This window comes from Canis lupus, chromosome 13 (genome assembly GCF_048164855.1).
Source record: "Canis lupus baileyi chromosome 13, mCanLup2.hap1, whole genome shotgun sequence".
NCBI lineage: Eukaryota > Metazoa > Chordata > Mammalia > Carnivora > Canidae > Canis > Canis lupus.
In genome coordinates, this window is record NC_132850.1 from 4,255,834 (window position 1) to 4,275,397 (window position 19,564).

Genomic DNA, 19,564 nt, shown 5'->3' on the forward strand with positions numbered 1-19,564 from the left:
CTGTGTCTCTGCCTCTCTCTCTCTCTCGCTCTCTCTGTGTGTGACTATCATAAAAAAAAAAAAAAAAAAAAAAGGCTTTTGAAGTTTGGGGGAAAAAAGATAACAGGTTAGATATCCACATAAATATCTATATCTATAGATATATATCTATGTCTTTCAACCCTAGCTTGAGTGTTACACGGAACTAAACTTACTTCTTTTCCTTCATCAGTCGTTTCTTTCTGTCCCTTTCTCTAACTTCTCTGCTGCGTGTGACAGTTCCTTAAAGTTCATTCTTAGGTTCTTATTTCTTGTTCTTTCCACTGACAAGTTACCCTTGTCTCATGTCTTTAATTATTATCTTCATTTCAGTGTTTCTCTGGTGTGTCTGCCATCCTTTTATTTAGCTTTAGGTTCTTGAACATTTTGCTTCAAATGTGCTAAATAACATTGGACAGTGTGTCAGCAAATCGCCACAAGATGGCAGCCTTGCTAATTTAGGCTGCATTGAATAGTTATCCACTCCTTCAAGCTGGACAGAGTAGGAGCGACTTCTAAAGACTTTAATCTTATTTATTTAACATTTGTTGAAAGTCTGCTCAACGAATGATCTTTTAATATATTAGTATTGGGTTTTAAAAACAATTTGCAAAAGTTAAGTATACTCCCCTTTGCAGATGATAAAACTGAATTGAATATAGCTAACTTGCTCAAGGTCAGGACCTAGATTTGAAATGTTTATGACTCCAAATCCAATTCTTTCCATTACATAAGTGAATCTCAAGCTGAAACAGTATTATTTAAGGGTTTTTATTTTTGTTTTTGTTTTAATTACAAGTAACTGAGAACCAACTTGAGCCAGCCTAACAACAACACAATAAAGCATTTGGGAGTGCCTCATGGAAGCCTAAAAGGAAACGATGTCCTGGCTTTAAAAGAGAATAGAACCAGGAATTGGAAAGCCTTCAAGACTTAGGGGAGGAAGAACAAAAATGGAGGGGAAGAGACAGGTAAAGCTAGGGTGGCCTAAGAGAGTAATTAAACTCTGCCCTGTTCCCCATTCAACTAGAATAGTCTCATTTTTTAATGCATTTTACATATTGGGACCCCCCCATGTCAGGTTCTATTTGAAAAATAAGGATTAGGTATATTAGACAATATTTTGAAAACACTGGTGTAATGTACGAAGCCATTCCCATATATTTTTTTAAAGATTTTATTTATTTATGCATGAGAGACACAGAGAGAGAGAGAGGCTCAGAGACAGGCATAGGGAGAAGCAGGCTCCATGCAGGGAGCCTGATTTGGGATTCAATCCCTGGACTCCAGGATCACACACACCCTGGGCTGAAGGTGGCGCTATACCGCTGAGCCCCCCGGGCTGCCCCATATTGTTGGATGTTTAGGGCTGTTGAATTTTTCCTAATTTTCCACTCTAGTAAGTAAAATTGTGATGCGTATCACAATTTCATATTTGTACTAGACAGTGCATGAAGCCACCTAGAACTTCATTTCTCCTAGCCCTTACAATTTCCTTTAAGAGAGGAAAGGGCTAGGGAGCGTAGCCTTAGGCAATATTAGCCTGTGCCCAAAGGCCAGTGCTACTTCGGCCTTCCTTGATGTCAGCCAGTCCAGAGATATTTAGTGCACATCTAACTACGTGCCAGGTGCTACTGAGCACTGTGGACACAATGGTGAATAAAACAGGTACAGTCTGTCATCATGGAGCCTAGTAGGGAAGACATGAAACAATCTACTAAATAATTACAAGAATCAGAAGCAAAGTGCTGCATAAGAGAAGTTCAGAAGGTTAAGGAAATGTACAAGACTGTGAGCTGACCTAATCTGGGCGTATTAGGGCAGGCTGCCCTGAGGAAATGTTGTTTAATCTGAGACTTGAAGGATGAGTAAGAGTTAGCAAGACAGAGAGAATAGAGAAGACCTGTTTGAGCAGAGAGAAAGTGTGAAGGCCCAAAGGTGGGATAATCTTGGCAGGTTCAAATAATGGAGAAAAGATCAGTGTGACTGACCACAGAAAATAAAGGGAAGTGATATGAGATTGAGGTGAAAGAGATAGCAGGGTCCAGATCATGCAAAGTCATACGAGCTAAATTAAGGGTTTTGTAATATCTTCCAAGAGCACAGGAGATCATTGAAAGCCTTTAAACTACGGACGTGTGTGGTCCTATTTGGTTTTGAACAGGAACATGCTGGCCATAGCATGGAGAGCCAAAGCAGATGCAAGGAGGCTAGTGAGATAGAGTTAGTTGGGGGACTGATACAGAAATCCAGGCAAGGGGATAATGATGACTTAGACCACAATGGCGGCAGTAGATGAAAAGAAATGGACAGGTGCACCTGGGTGGCTCAGTTGGTTAAGCGTCTGCCTTTGGCTCTGGTCATGATTGCAGTCCTGGGATTGAGCTCCACGTTGGGCTCCCTGCTCAGCGGGGAGACTGCTTCTCCCTCTCCTCCCTGCTCATGCTCTCTCTCTCTCTCTCTCAAATAAAATCTTTAAAAAGGAAAGAAATGAACATATTTGAAAGTAAGTGATCTAAAAGGTAGAAATTACAGAAGCTACTGATTGATTGTCTATGGGAGTGTGTGTAAGAGAGAATGAGTAGCCAAGTAGGCTGTTGGTTTTCAAGCTTGAGCAGTTGAGTAGATGGTATTTCCCAGTAGAGACTGGGAACACTGGTGAAGAGTAAATTTGATGGGGAAAAGTGATGAATTCTGTTTTGGACATGCTTAGTTTGAGGGATCTAGGATTTCCTGAATATGCAACTAGACACACAGAACTAGAGTTTAGAAGACCCAATTCTGGCCAGAAGGTATAGATTTAGGAATGTTAGGATTGAAGAAATATAGAATGAGACAAGAAAAGGGTTAGCCAGAGCTCCTGAGGAGCTACATTCTTAGTCAGTTGGAAGAGAAGCCAGGGGGCGCCTGGATAGCTCAGTTGGTTAAGCAGCCAACTCATAATTTTGGCTCTGGTCATGATCTCAGGGTTGTGAGATTCAGTTCCATGTCCAGCTTCACACTGAGGGTGGAAACTGCTTAAGATTCTCTCTTTCCTTCTCCTTCTTCCCCTCCTTGCTCATGTGTGAGCACACACACACACTCTCTCAAAAAAAAAAAAAAAGAGGGAAAATGGATTTCATCCAATAATCATATGTTGATATATGTTGATTAGAGCTTAGTAGTCCAATTGCCTGAGACACATTCTTGTTCACTGTGGTTTTTGGCTCCAGTATCTGGGCTCTTGGTTCCACCCTCTGAATCATCCTTCTTTTCTCATAAGAAAATTTAGTTAGCAACCGGGTAGCCTCAAGGCCCTTCTAGCCCTCTGCCATGCAGTTCCAAAGCTAATGCCAATGTTTTAGGCTTTTGTTATGGCAACACCCATACAAAGCTGTTTCATTATCTATTGCTACATAGTGAATCACCCCCAAATTTAGGAGCAGTATAAATTTGAGTCCTCTCACAAACCAAGGATGGAATCAGAAGTTCAAGGAGGCAATTCCTGTGAAAGATAAAGATGAGAGGAAGCAGGAATAAATAGGGAGAATCTTCAGACCATGATGGAGGACTGAGAAGTATAACAGAAAGATTGGGAAGAAAATGCTTCAGAGTGCAGGGCAGCTCTGACAAAGACTTGTCAGGCTAATTTCCCATTACAGCCCCACACGAGGGAGAAATAGACCAGCTTCAGTATGCTCTCTGGGCTTAGTCATCAGCTGGGACTGATCCAGGGAGAGTGTGCCTTGGCATGAATGCTGTAGCAAATCCCAACAGTATGACAGTTGGCAGATGTCCGCACCTATACTCTTCACAGCAATTCTTTTCTGAAGGTAAATCTAAGAGATCATGCATACAGTCCATCCCTTGGACTGCTCAGGACTTCCACACATCTTGGAAAGCAGCTCCTCTTCTATGGTTCTTCCAGGCCTCTCTTATTAAAGGAAAACTTAGAAGAGAAAGGTGAATGGGATGAACTATAGCCCCCATTGCTGCAGATAGTTGAATTGTCTTTTTAAAAGTTAGAGACTTGTTGTATATTACAGGTATTAATCCCTTTTCAATTCCATGCATTGCAAACATTTTTCCAATTCATTCTTTGAGTTCATTGTCTTTTTCCTTATAAAAAAATGGATTTCTATGAGGTCAAATAAACCTAACTTTTCCTTGATCTTCTGAGCTTTTCTCTTATTTAAAAGGTCTTTCTAAATCTTAAATTATATGTTTAGACTCCAAAATATTATTTTAAAATTTTAACTTTTTAACCTTTAAACTTTAATGCACCCAGAATTTATTTCTGACAGTAGTGAGTTTGGGAGTCCCATCTTATTTTCTTTCTGGTGGATAGTTAATTGTGTTAGTGCCATTTATTAAATTTATTTTTTTCCTTTTTTTAATGTGAAGGTTTTTGTTTGCCTTTTAATTTTTTCCAAAGTATTTGAGGTAGCTAGGTCAATTTCTCTTTTTTTTAATTTAAATTCAATTTGCTGACATATAGTGTAACACCCAGTGCTCATCCCATCATGTGCCCTCCTCAGTGCCCGTCACCCATTACTGCATCCCCTCACCCACCTCCCCTTCCGCAATCCTTTGTTTGTTTCCCAGAGTTAGGAGTATCTCATGGTTTGTCTCCATCTCCAATTTTTCCCACTCAGTTTCTCTCCTTTCCCTTATAATCCCTTACACTATTTATGTTCCACATATGCATTAAACCATATGATGATTGTCCTTCTCCAACTGACTTATTTCACTTAGCATAATACCCTCCAGCCCATCCACATTGAAGCAAATGGTGGGTATTCATCTTTTCTGATGGCTGAGTAATATTTCATTGTGTATATACATCACATCTTTCTTTTTTTAAGATTTTATTTATTTATTCATGAGAGACACAGAGAGAGAGGCAGAGACACAGGCAGAAGCAGGCTCCATGCAGGGAAACTGACGTGGGACTCGATCCAGGTCTCCAGGATCAGACCCTAGGCTGAAGGTGGCGCTAAACCGCTGAGCCACCCGGGCTGCCCACACCACATCTTCTTTATTCATTCATCTGTCAAAGGACATTGTAGCTTCTTCCATAGTTGGGCTATTGTGGACATTGCTGCTATGAACATAGGGGTGCAGGTGTCCCAGCATTTCAGTACATCAGTATCTTTTTTTTTTTTTTAAAGATTTTATTTATTTATTCATGAGAGACAGAGAGAGGCAGAGACACAGGCAGAGGGAGAAGCAGGCTCCATGCAGGGAGCCTGACGTGGGACTCGATCCCGGGTCTCCAGGTCACACCCTGCGCTGAAGGCGGCACTAAACCACTGAGCCTCCCGGGCTGCCCAGTACATGAGTATCTTTGGGGTAAATATCCAGTAGTGCAATTGCTGGGTCATAGGGTATCTCTATTTTTAACTTCTTTAAGAACTTCCACACTGTTTTTCAGAGTGGCTGTACCAGCTTGCATTCCTATCAACAGTGCAAGAGGGTTCCCCTTTCTCTACATCCTCTCTAACATTTTGTTGTTTCCTGTCTTGTTCATTTTAGCCATTCTCACTGGTGTGAGGTGGTATCTCATTGCGGTTTTGATTTGTATTTCCCCAATGCCAAGTGATGTGGAGAATTTTTTTCATGTGATTGTTGGCCATGTGTATGTCTTCTTTGGAGAAATGTCTGTTCATGTCTTCTGCCTATTTATTAAATTTATTAAATAAACCACACCTTCCCCACTGAATTAAAATACCAATTTGTGGGCAGCCCCGGTGGCTTAGCAGTTTAGCGCCACCTTCAGCCCAGGGCCTGATCTTGGAGACCCAGGATGGAGTCCCACATTGGGCTCCCTGCATGGAGCCTGCTTCTCCCTCTGCCTGTGTCTCTGCCTCTCTCTCTCTCTGTGTGTGTCTCTCATGAATAAATAAATAAAATCTTTTTAAAAATAAAATAAAATACCAATTTGTCATTCCCAAAATCTTCATGTACACATGTCTGAACTCAGTCTGTTTTTATGCTAACATTTACTTTTTCATAATTAGTATTTTATTATTTTTTGATAATCAGAACATAGATACTATGAACAATTTGTATATAATTCTAAGTTTTAAAAATCTCTAAAAGTTACATGGCTATAATAATTTTATGGCTGTAATAATTTTCTCAACAACTTTGCAATGACTTTCTAGCTTAAAAAATTGTAACCAATTTGTGCATATAAAGAGGATATAAAAAAAAAGAGGATATCAAATACCAGCATCTTAAAATACTGATGAACTATTAGGTGTAAAACTCCATAGATTTATAGTTAAAAATCAAGCATACTGTCTATTCCATAAAATTTGCAAATACTTCAAATCCTATTAACAAAGAATAAAAAAACTAGATTACACTGTGCAAGAGACATCACAGATGGCATATAATTATGACAGGGATCCCAGACTAAGAAACAGTAGTTTGGGTTTTTTTAAGGTTTTATTTAGTACATTTTTATTTAGGAATATTTACACAATATTAGAGAGTATATGTTTTCATCAAGCATTTCCATGGAGCTTTTACAAATATTGTCCATACCCTAGACCATGCTCTCTACCTTTGTTGAAGACAAATCTCAAATACCAAAGAATCAGTATTTTACTTACCATATTGTGTGTCTACCTCATAATTGGAGGACAATAATAGCAACACCTTAAAATATTCTGTATGTTTGGAAATATAAAACATACTACTAAACTAGTCGAATAAGGCAGTATGTAGGAAATCAGAAAATACTTAGAACTGACTTAAAAATATGATATATTAAAACTTGTGAGGTGTGCTTAATGCATAACCTTGAGTGCTCATATTAGAAGATAAATCAATTATTTAAAAAGCAGAGTGTTGGGGTGCTTGGCTGGCTCAGTCTATAGAACACACAACTGACTCTTGATCTTGGGGTTGTGAGCTCAAGCCCCATACGGGGTGTAGAGATTGCTTAAAAATAAAATCTCTTTAAAAAGTTTTTTTAGGTACACCTGGGTGGCTCAGCGATTGAGCATCTGCCTTTGGCTCAGGGCGTGACCCTGGAGTCCTGGGATCAAGTCCCACGTTGGGCTCCCTGCATGGAGCCTGCTTCTCCCTCTGCCTATGTCTCTGCCTCTCTCGGTGTCTCTCACGAATACATAAATAAACTCTTTAAAAAAAATAAAAAATAAAGTTTTTTTTAAAGGTTTTATTTATGTATTCGTGAGAGACACCGAGAAAAACAGAGACATAGGCTGAGGAAGAAGCAGGTTCCCTATGGGGAGCCCGATGCGGGACTTGATCTCTGGGCCCCGGGATCATGACCTGAGCCAAAGGCAGATGCGTTCAACCGCTGAGCCACCCAAGTGTCCCCCTAATTTTTTAAATAAATAAATAAAAAGCTAAGTGTTAAATTCAAGAAGTTAGACAAAGAACGACAGAACTTATCCAAAGAAGTAGAAATAATGGAATATAAAAATAAGAGGAGAAACTAAATGTAAAGCAGAAAAAAAATACGTGTGATTAAAAAAAGATTGGCATAGCCAAAAGTTGATTCTTTGAGAAAAGTAATAAAATAGAAAAAACTCTGGTAAAATGATGAAGAAAAGGCACAAATAATTTTGAAGTGAAAAAGAAGACATACTACAGATACAACAGAGACTGATGATGTAACATATGTAAAGACTATTTACCACAGCTCCTCCTCTAGCCAACATAATTCACATCCATCGAGTATGCAAAATATATCCAACCTCTTGCCAGGACTCCCACAGTCTCATCACATTATGAGTGTCAGCTTAAAGTACAGGACTTCGTCATCTAAATGAGGTCTAGTTATAGATGAGACTCTTTAGATGTGGCTCCTTGGATGTGGTTCCTTTTGATCTGGAGACCTGTGAAATGAATAATCTGGTTGCCTGCAATACAAACAGTATACATTAGTGTTATGGGGTTAGGATAATTGCAATAAACATTCCTGGTTAAAAGAGGTGAGGGGGTGGATAGTATACAGTCAGTGTTTCATAGCAATTCTAAAACCCCAGCCATGAGCATGTTTCTATGTCCTTGATTGTGACCCAGTCTTGCTCCCTGGAATGATTCTTTGTGGCTCTGAGCTCTGCTTTGTGGACTCGTGATTCTTTACTTTGAGTCATCCTTCCTTTCTTCTTCTTCTTCTTTTTTTTTTTTTTTTTAAGACTTTATTCATTTGAAAGAGAGAGGGAGTGTGAGCAGTGGGGAAGGGCAGAGGAAGAGGGAGAAACAGACTCCCAGCTAAACAGGGAGCTGACTCAAGGCTCAATCCCAGGATCCTAGGATCATGAACTGAACCAAAGGTAGATACTTAACTGACTGAGCCACTCAGGCACCTCTCATCTTACTTTCTCATAAGCAGTGGCTCATATTCTACTGGGTGATATATGGAATTGTTGAATCACTATATTGTATACCTGACATTAATATAACACTGTATGCTAATTATACTGGAATCAAAATTTTAAAAAGGAAGTGACTCATATTTGCTGCTGTGTAGCCTTCACAGACTGCTTGTTGCCCATAGAAAGTTGGGAGTTTCCAGGGCTCTCTTCAGTTGAATTGCCTTTTTCTCTTGAAGCTGATGGTGCTTCTACAGTGTAGTTGTCTTAATTTTTTATGTTTTCTGTGAATTTTATTTGGGTTCTCAAAAGCCACACTTAAGATTTCTTCAAGAAAGGCCCCTTTCTGGGGCTTCTGGGTGGCTCAGTCAGTTAGGTGTCTGCCTTTGGCTCCGGTCATGATCCTGTAGCCTGGGATGGAGACCTGCATTGGGCTCCCTGCTCAGTGGGGAGCCTGTGTCTCCTCTCCTGCTCCCCTTGCTTGTGCTCTCTCTCTCTTTCTTTCTCTCTCTGTCAAATAAATAAATAGAATTTTTAAAAGAAAGAAAGAAAGGCCCTTTTCTACCTTGGTCTGAGATTCAGTATACTAGAAGAAAAACACCCTTGAGTTTTTTTTAGGATTTATTTTATTTATTTTAGAGAGAGTGCGTGTGCACTCTGTAGGTGGGGTAGAGGGAGAGGATCTCAAGCAGACTGCAATGAGCTCAGAGACCATTGGGGGCCAGATCCCATGACCTGGAGATCATGACCTGAGATGAAATCAAGAGTCAGACTTTCAACCAATTGAACCATCCAGGTGCCTCAACAACCTTGAGATTCTTAAAAGTTCTCTTGTCTGGTAAGAAAAAGAGTAAGGGGCATTTGATTGATTGATTTTTTTAATTTAATATTTATTTATGTTATCTCTATGCCCAATGTGAGACTCAAACTCACAACTTCAAGACCAAGAATTGTGTGCTCCTGACTGAGCCAGCCAGGTGCCCCCAGTAAGAGGTATTTTACCATTCTTAGAAGCCACTTCATTTACTTGAGAGAATCTATGAAACATGCACTTAAAACTTTCTAAAGTCTTAACAAAAAGTCTTAAAACTACACTCTCAACTCCATCTTTATCTTTTTTTTTTAAGATTTTATTTATTTATTAATGAGAGACACAGAGAGAGAAGCAGAGAGAGAAGCAGAGAGAGAAGCAGGCTCCATACAGAGAGCCCAATGTGGGACTCGATACTGGGACTCCAGGATCACACCCTGGGCCAAAGGCAGGTGCTCAACCGCTGAGCCACCCAGGTGTCCCAACTCCATCTTTATCTTAAAAATATTCTTCCTTTGAGAAACTTTTGATGACTAGAAAGGCTGTCCTGAGATTTTCACATACCCTCTGAATTCTTCAAAGCTATAAACAGTCCCCTTTTTAGCTTCTCTCTTCCTGTACCTTATCTTAAACAGCTAAAAGAAAGCAGTTAGCACTTAGAACATTCTACCTAGAGATCTCCTTAGCCAAATTCACCCATACATTAAATGTGTTTTCTATTTTGTGTTTTATCACAGGTGACATTCTTATTTATTTATCTACTTATTTATTTTGAGAGTGAGAGAGTGAGCACGTCTGAGAGCAGGGTGGGGGATGAGCAGAGGGGGAGAGGGAGAGAGAGAATTTCAGGTAGGCTCCACGCTCAGTGCAGAACTGTATGTGGAGCTTGATCTCACAACCCTGATATAATGACTAGAGCTGAAACTGAGTCAGGTGCTTAACCTACTGAGCCACCCAGGAGCCCCCAAGTGACATTCTTCTGAATACTTTACTACTGCATAAGGGGAGTTGCCTTTCTCCAGCCTTCAGTGACAGTTTCCTTTCTTTCCTTCAAATTGTCACTAACAGCCTCCTTGAAGTCCTTCCACTTCTAGTTCCAAACCACTGCCACGTGGCTTAGGTTTTTGTCACAGTAGCTTAATACTTCTGGTATCAGTTTCTGTTCTAGTTATCTATTAATTAATAGAAAACCACACCAAAACTTATTAATTAAGACAGTAATTTATTATCTTTTATACTTTGGTGGGCTAACTGGGCTTAGCTGTGCAGTCCTCACTTGAGGGGTCTCATGTGATTACTATCAGACGGTAGCTGAGACCGGAGCCATATGAAGGCTTGACTGGGCTGGATATCCAAGCTGATTAATTCACCTTAACTGGAAATGATTGCTGGCTCTCTGCTGGGAGCTTAGTTGAGACTGTCAATCAGAGTGCCTACAGTTAGCCCATACACAGGGCTTGGGATTCTCACACTATGATGTCTGGGGTTCTGGGAGGGACTATCTTAGGAAAAAACATTCTAAGATTCCAAATGAAAGCTATAATGTTTCTTATGATAGGAGGAAGTCCCAGAACAATATTTCCTCTGCATTCTACTGATTAATCAAGTCAGCTTTATGTTGATTAAGTGAGTCATTAAATCCATTCTAGATTCAAGGGGAAGGATAACACTAGAGAGAGAAGGAATTAATCATGTTCATCCCTAGAGACTATCTACAAAATCAACTTAAAGATTATTTGTGCATTTAAAAAAAGTTACTGGGGCTCCTGATTGGCTCAATTGGTGGAGCGGGTGACTCTTGATCTCAGGGTTGTAAGTTTGAGCTCCATGTTGAGTGTAAAGATTATTTAAGAATAAAATCTTTTTAAAAAGTTATTAAGCTTATAATTAAAATTGTACTAAATGCATTTATCTTGGGATGCCTGGGTGGCTTAGTGTTGAGCATCTGCCTTTGGCTCAGGATATGATCTCGGGGTCTGGGATCAAGTCCCGTATCAGGCTTCTTGTGGGGAGCCTGCTTCCCCCTTTGCCTATGTCTGCCTCTCTCTGTGTCTCTCACGAATAAATAAATAAAATCTTTTAAAAAATGTATTTGTTTTGGGAGACTGGACATTTTAAGTATTCCCTTCCAAGAATAGGAGATGTTTTTCTGTTGTCTAGATTTTTTTATAACTCAGTTATATTTAATTGGTGAGAGAACCATCCCTTTTGAAACAAAAATATAAAAGAAACAAAGTACTGGGGTGCCTGAGCGGCTCAGTTGGTTAAACATCTGACTCTTGATCTCAGCTCAGGTCTTAATATCAGGGTTTTGAGTTCAAGCCCCACACTGGGCTGCAACTGGGCACGGAGCCTGTTTAAAAAAAAAAAAGTGATGTGTATACTTGGAACGTTTACTGGAATTCCTATATAAGGCTGCATTGTAGAGGTTTATGCTTATTAATTATGTCCATAAAAATTCAAAGATTTTATTTTATTTTTCAAAAATAAGTTTTCTTTCAAAAATAAGTTTATATGTAATATTTATATATGTACAATTTTTTTAAAGTTTATTTATTTATTTATTTATTTGAGAGAGAGAGAGAGTGAGTGAGCATGAGCAGGAGAGGCAGAGGAAGAAGCAGATACCCTACTGAGCAGGGCTCAATCCCAGGACCTGAACCAAAGGCAGATATTTAACTGACTGAGCCATCAGGTGCCCCTAATATTTTATTTTTAACTAATTTCTACACCCAACATGGGACTTGAACTTATAACCCAAACATCAAGAGTCATGTGCTCTGCAGACTGAGCCAGCCAGGTGACCCAATTATGTCCAAAATTGTTTTAAATTATAGGGTAAACCTAACCAAGAATGCATGCTTGTGTGAATGTAAGCTATGGATGGTGACTAAAGCAGTGGCTTAAAGTTAGAAAAATTCAGTGGTTTCTGGATTTTTATTCATTCATAAATTGATTGAACTAAGAAACAGGCTCTTCTCCCCTACTAGGGTTGCCTCCCTTATCGAGCCCATATAATTAAACTAACAGCAGATTATTGATCTTAAGCAGGTACTCTCTGAGAGCAAAGATGGACAGTCTCTACCATGATCAATAAAGCTACTATTTAATGAATACCTACTATGTGCTAGGTAATGGCCAGGTACTTTGCAACTATTATCTCATTTAAGATTAAGTTAGACCAATAAGCCAATATAACAAAAGAGAAAAAAAAAAGAGAGAAAAAAAAACAAAAGAGAGATCTCAGAGATAGACCCATGTATAAATATAGAAATTGAATATATGACAAAAATATAGCACAAATCAACGAGATGACTGTATCAGTCCAACCAAGGGACAGAAACCACATAATAATTTGAACTGGAAAAGTTTAGTATATGTGCTGCTGAAATGAGCACAAACAGGAAAAATTTAGTGTAAAGAACTATTAACTATAACAGGGGACGAAAGTAACAGGACATTGAATAATAAGAAATAAAGAGAGCTCTAAAGAATACAAGAATCTCAGATGCAAGGAGCAGCTATTACCTCTAGGGCAAGAGAGGATAACCAAAGAAGTCTTCCTTACCCTCCAGCCTGAGACCCAGAATAGGTTGAAGAGGGAGCCTCTTTACTGGATGCTAAGGTGCCACACCAGTGAAATTTGCTGGAAATGTACCCAAGAGGTTGCCAGAGGAAGCTGCTAGATATTGGATACTGCAGACCACTGCACACCATAGGAACCATGTCCTGCAAGCCCAGCACCACAGAGACTGCATACTGCAGGAGCCTGTCAAGAGGATGAATCAGAAAGAAGAAAAACCTCCATTTCCTCCAATGTCCCTCCAGCATCCTCTAATGACAAAGCTTAACATCATGCCAGGTGGCAAGGGAGAAATATTTAAAGGGATCATCTTAATTTTAGTTGAACAGGCAATAAAGGATATACTTGGAACCGTGAGGCAATACATCAAAATTGGCTCAAAGACTAATTGGATTGTTTAGTAGATAGTGTTTGATAAATTGGCTCCTTATGCAGAGAAAACACTACTACATAAAACAGTGAGCTCCCAATGGGTTAAAGACCTAAACGTAAGGGACGCCTGGGTGGCTCAGTGGTTTAGCTCGGCCTTTGGCCTAGGGTGTGATCCTGGAGTCCCAGGGAGCCAACTTCTCCCTCTGTCTGTCTCTGCCTCTCTCTCTCTGTGTCTCTCATGAATAAATAAATAAATAAAATCTTTTTTAAAAAGACCTAAACATAAAAGGTAAAATTATGAATTTAATAGGAAAAAAGTGGGAAGATATTTTGTAACCTAAGGGCAGGGAGAAAAAATTTTACTCCAAAAAGTATAACTTGAATGGATTACATTATATTAAAATTAAAACCTTTGGTTTACTGAAGGACTATGTGGGCAAGTGAAAAGACAGACGACAGAATGAGAAAAGGTACTATCAATGTCTAATGCCAATAAGATATTTTTATCTAGGGATCCCTGGTTGGTGCAACCGTTTGGCGCCTACCTTTGGCCCAGGGCGCGATCCTGGAGACCCGGGATCGAATCCCACGTCGGGCCCCCGGTGCATGGAGCCTGCTTCTCCCTCTGCCTGTGTCTCTGCCTCTCTCTCTCTCTCTCTCTCTGTCTCGTGAATAAATAAATAAAATCTTTAAAAAAAACCACTAAATTATAATCAGAGAAATATAAATTAATAATGAGATATTGCTTTACATTTAATCAGATAGCAAAAATTAGGGACATAATGGTGAGGTTTGTTGACGAAATAGGGACTCTTTATGATGAAAATAAAGAAAAATGCAACTATTCTAGAGTGTAATATGGTGGCACATAGTTCAATAGTGTATGTTGACCCAGCAAATCTGCTCCCAAGTCTGTATCTCAATGAGATTCCCACACAAGTCCATAAGGGATCATGAACTAGAATATTCATTGAAGCATTATTTGTGGTGCAGAGGAGTGGAGACAATCTGAATTTCTGTCATCTGAAAAGTAAATACATAAAATGTAGTGAATGTACACCAAAGAGTACTATATAGCAGTTGGGAGCAATGGATCAGATATACAGTTTTGGTTTTAGCAAGTCAGAATAAGTTATAAATACAAACCACTTATTCAAATGTAAAATATATGGGCACAAAACAGTATCTTTTTTGTGAGAACACAAACACGAAGATACGTATCAAACATATTATAGTGGTTGTCTATGGAGTAGGCAAGGAAGTGTGGATTGTGGAATGAAAGGGGATATTAATATATATGAGGAACATTGCATGGACCAATGATGATAATGTGCCATGAAATGAGGAAAATGATAAACTGCATCTGAGGTTAAAATAAAAATAACAGATAATATAAAAAACCAGCATGCTAGTTTTCTTTTAAAGCAGTAAATAAGGCAATTGCATAGGAAATGAACCTCAATAAAAACTGTGAACCCCTCATTCAAGTCTTACTTGGGATTAGCCATCCACACAGGCTAGCATGTTGAAAGAGTATGCCGGGTAGCATCTGAGACAACTTGAAAAACATCTGAATAATAGTGTGTGATGTTTGTTTGAGGTTACCAACATTTGAATCTGTGTATTCAAATTCTGAATGTATATGGATGGCAGTGAAGTAAGTGTAAGTTATATCTGAATGCACCTACCCATGCATAATATCCAATATGCATAGTATGATTCCATTTTCATTTAGAAGTACCATTATAGGGGCATCTGGTTGGCTCAGTCAGTAGAGCATGAGACTCTTTATCTCAGGGTTACAAGTCAAGCCCCGCATTGGGGGTAGAGATTATTTAAAAGAATAAAATCTTTAAAAAAAAAAAACTACTATTGTATATTAATACCTATATACATACATACAAAAGAAATTGGAGGACTTTGCTCTAAACTGTTGACAGAGGTATCCATGGGGGCATGTGTCAGAGATTGGTAAATAATTCAACAAATATCTTACCTCTTCCTCGTGGGCATTCATTAGCTTACATCATTCAGCCACCCTTGCAGAAAGGAATGGCCATATGCCTAAGATCTGGCCAATAGAATTGGCAATTCTCCATGCTCTTTCTCCTTCTATGGCAACTTTGAAAGGTCTGTGTTCAACATGGAGACTCAAGATGATAAGAGTTTAGGCCCCTGAATCATTGTTTAGAAGAGAGCAGTTTAGTGATCAGAAGGAAAAAATAACTTATTTTATTAGGCATCTGAGATGTCAGGGTTTGTCAAAAGGCTAGCATAGGGCAGCCCCGGTGGCGCAGCGGTTTAGCGCCGCCTACAGTCCAGGGCATGATCCTGGAGACCCGGGATCGGGTCCCGCGTTGGGCTCTCTGTATGATGCCTGCTTCTCCCTCTGCCTGTGTCTCTGCCCCTCTCTCTGTCTCTATGAATAAATAAGTAAAATCTTTAAAAAAAAAAGGCTAGCATACATTAACTCATACAGCAGGATATAGGAATCTTTAACTTTCTGTATTATATATTTAGGTATGGTTTGCATTTTGTAAAGCTTTCTCTTTTTTTTTTCTTTTCTTTTCTTTTTTTTTTTAACCAGTATCAATGAGGATTTATTTGGGAATAGAAGAGAATTGCAATCCAGGACAAGAAAGCTACAGCAAAAATCATAGGCAGCTTCATATATTGCATTTACAATTAGCCTTCTATCCAATATAGATTTTTTAAACTAATGTTTCAGGATCCCTGGGTGGCGCAGCGGTTTGGCGCCTGCCTTTGGCCCAGGGCGTGATCCTGGAGACCCAGGATCGAATCCCACGTCAGGCTCCCGGTGCACGGAGCCTGCTTCTCCCTCTGCCTATGTCTCTGCCTCTCTCTCTCTCTCCCTGTGTGACTATCATAAATAAATAAAAGTTTAAAAAAAATTAATGTTTCATAATTTATAATAAACTCTTTTTCCTTGTTCCCTGAGTAATTTCTTCTTAACATTTTTGTAGGAAATGCAAAGTTGAATGGTGTTACCAGATGGCTGATTGTCTAAGGTATACCATAGAAGTCAACTTGCTATCCCTTTTGGTTTTCTTTCATTCTTTTTTTTTAAGACTTATTTATTTGAGAGAGAGCAAGTGAGCACATAGGGGGAGGGGCAGAGAGCGAGGGAGAGAGAATCCCAAGCAGACTCCATGCTGAGCCTGGAGCCCAGCTCCGGTCAGGGCTGGATCCCACATCCCTGAGATCACAACCCAAGCCGAAACCAATAGTTGGATGCTCAATTGACTGTATCACCCATGTGCCCCTCTTTTTCATTTTCTTAATTAAGATATAATTCACATGCTATAAAATTCACTCTTCTAAATATACACAATTCAGTAGTTTTAAATATATTTATCAGGTCTTGCAACCTTCACCATTAATTCCAGAACATTTCCATCGCCTCAAAAAGAAGCTCCATACCTTTTAGCAGTTATTATTCCCCATGGCCCCCACTCAGCAGCTGACAGCCATTGATCTATTCTCTGTCTCTATAGATTTTTATGTTCTGTGTATTTCATATAAATGGAATCTACAATCTACAGTACATGGCCTTTTGTGTCTGGCTTCTTTCACTAAGCACAATGTTTTTAAGATTTATCCATGTTGCATCATATATCATTACTTCACTCATTTTATGCATGAATACTATTTCATTTATGGATATATTGTGTTTTATGTATTCATCAAGTGATGGACATTTGAGTTTCCACTTTCTGACTACTATGAATAGTGCTACTAAGAATATTTGTGTACAAGTTTTTGCATGAATGTACGTTCTCAATTTTCTGGGTATATACCTGTGAGTAAAATTTCTGGGTCATATGGCAACTCTATATTTAATGTTTTGAGCAACTGCTAAACTATTTTCAGCAGAAGCTGTATCATTTTGTAGTCCTACCAACAATGTATCAGGGTTCCAATTTCCAACATTCTCTCTAATGCTTGTTACTGTCTGTCTTTTTTATTATGGCAATCCTAGTAGGTATGAAGTGGTATTTCATTGTGGTTTCAATTTGTATTTCCCTAATCATTAATTTATTTCTATTTTAATGCACGCGCACGTGTGTGTGTATGTTGATGATGGTGATGAGAAATTACTTTTCTATAAGTGATAAGGCATTTATGGATATGTTAAAGAAAACATAAAACGTAGAAAGAGTTAGTTCTATTTATTCTCTCCCATGGTTTTCATTCATCTGTTCTCCCCCATAACAAAAAAGACAATTCATTTTAACTTCTTTATATAGCAAGGTGGCTAGGTGGGATACGGTTGTGAGTCAGTGCTTCTCATGAGTGAAGTTCATTAATGCTCTTCTCTCCACCTCCACATATCTACTTATTTATTTTTGTAAAGATTTTATTTATTTATTCATGAGAGACACACACACACACAGAGGCAGAGACACAGGCAGAGGGAGAAGCAGGCTCCCTACAGGGAGCCTGATGTGGGACTTGATCCCAGGACTCCGGGTCCATGACCAGAGCCTAAGGCAGACACTCAACCACTGAGCCACCCAGGTGCTCCTCCACATATCTATTTAAAGCTTAGTCAACTCAGGCTGCCTTAACAAAATACCATAGATCGGGTGGCTTGAAAAACAAATTAATTTTCTCACAGTTCTGGAGGCTGAAATGTCTAAGTTGAAGGTGCCAACTGATTCGGTTTCCGTTGAGACTCTCTTCTTGGCTTGCAGACAGCCACCTTTTTGCTACGTCCTCACATGGCCTTTCCTCAGTGCACGCTCTTAGAGAGGAAGAGAGAGAGAGAGAGAGAGAGAATGCTAGTACTCTTCTGATAAGGACACTAATCCTAACAGGTCAGAAACCCATCCTCCTGACCTCATTTAACCTTAATTACTTTCTTAAAGGCTCTATGTCCAAATATAGCCATGGGGGGGGGGGCGGGCGGGGTGGAGTGAGGAGGGTTAGGGCTTCAATATATGAGTGAGAGGGAGGGGGCTCGAATATTCAGTATATCCATTGATTTCTTAGGAACCTTCTGAGAAACAAAGTATTGATTTCTGTCCACTATTTGATTCAGACACATCTGAATGCCATCCGATGGATTGGTAGGGCCCGACTGATTGCAAGGAAGCTCAGTTGTGCACTTGAGGGAAAATTCGAGAAGGGGCCAGCATGAAGCTGGCACAAAAGCCAAGTCCAACAACAAGGACCATGAGAGGGGAGTACCAGGTCACTGCACCAAGGGCACCATTCATTTCATAGTCTATGTGAATGGCACTCCCTGCAGATTTTTGTAGTGCAAAACCTATAAGGCTGTTCCCTAGGTAGTGGTTCTGAATACAATGTATCAGTAATTACTGGTACTCTTCCTGGAGCCATTCCTATCCAGATATTATGGAGGTAGTCTGGGGAGAAAATTGCTCTTTGTATGTGTTGAAAAAGATCACTAAATATCTCAGTTGGGGGTTCTCTTTCAATCTATACGATTCTTTTAGAGTTTAGTGTCCTTTTGCTATGGGTCCCTCCTAATTGAACTTAATGCTAAGGCATCAACTTCTAATTAAAGTTTTTGTCTACAAACAACAGAGACTAACTCTGGTTAACTTAAGGGGGAACATAAAGGAACTTATTGAAAGAAGATATGAAAATTCACAAAATCAAAAGACAATCTGGGGAACCGAGTATCAAGATATTCAGGAATCAGGTCAGTTCTGGATATGTAGGTAATAGCCTATTGAAGGTGCTGCCCCAGAAGGAATCAGCTCTAAGAGTTTTCTGTCCTCCTGCCTCTCACTAAAATATTCTTCCAGAGAAAGACTTCCCAGTGGCCTAGTTGGGATTTGATGCCATCCTCTGTCTAGGGAAGGGTAGAGAACCATGACTGACAGCCCACCAACCGATCAAGTAGTGGGGGAGGAGACACTCTCCAAAAGAAGGAGCTAGAATGCTGATAGAGAAAAACAACAGATGTCCTTGCATTCCAACCATGGGTTGCCAAGCAACGTCCTCCCACTTTTTTTCATACCGTACACAATTTTTTAAATGCTTCTGCCTAACATAATATAATTATCTCACATGTAAGCAAAAAAACACACTCAACTCCTTCCAAAAGGATACAACCCATGTCCAGTTATGGCATCCATTCCTTCCCTGGTTCCATCAAGAGCCCCCTCTGTACTTTGAAACTTGTGGACAAAATGACAGATTTAAACATTGCCAACCAACACCATACATAATTCTAGAGGAAGGGAATAGGGAAGAGAAGGATAACTACTTTTAAATATATCCAACGTTCTGTATATTACTGTATGTAAGTTAAAGAAGGAAAAACCCGGGATCCCTGGGTGCGCAGTGGTTTAGCGCCTGCCTTTGGCTCAGGGCATGATTCTGGAGACCCTGGATCGAATCCCACATCGGGCTCCCGGTGCATGGAGCCTGCTTCTCCCTCTGCCTGTGTCTCTG

The 19,564-nt window shown here is 39.6% G+C and overlaps 1 protein-coding gene and 1 long non-coding RNA gene across 19 annotated transcripts in view; one reads left to right on the forward strand and one right to left on the reverse strand.

Annotated features, from left to right (window-relative positions):
* The window catches only part of MYCL (MYCL proto-oncogene, bHLH transcription factor), a 100,728-nt gene that overhangs the window by 8,383 nt on the left and 72,781 nt on the right, over positions 1-19,564 (forward strand). The gene's annotated exons all lie outside the window — the stretch shown is intronic.
* On the reverse strand, positions 7,211-17,878 carry LOC140602365 (uncharacterized). Its single transcript, XR_012005309.1, has 3 exons — positions 17,755-17,878; positions 13,663-15,292; positions 7,211-7,895 (listed from the first exon to the last, which is right to left on the reverse strand). It is a non-coding gene; the product is annotated as an uncharacterized lncRNA (long non-coding RNA).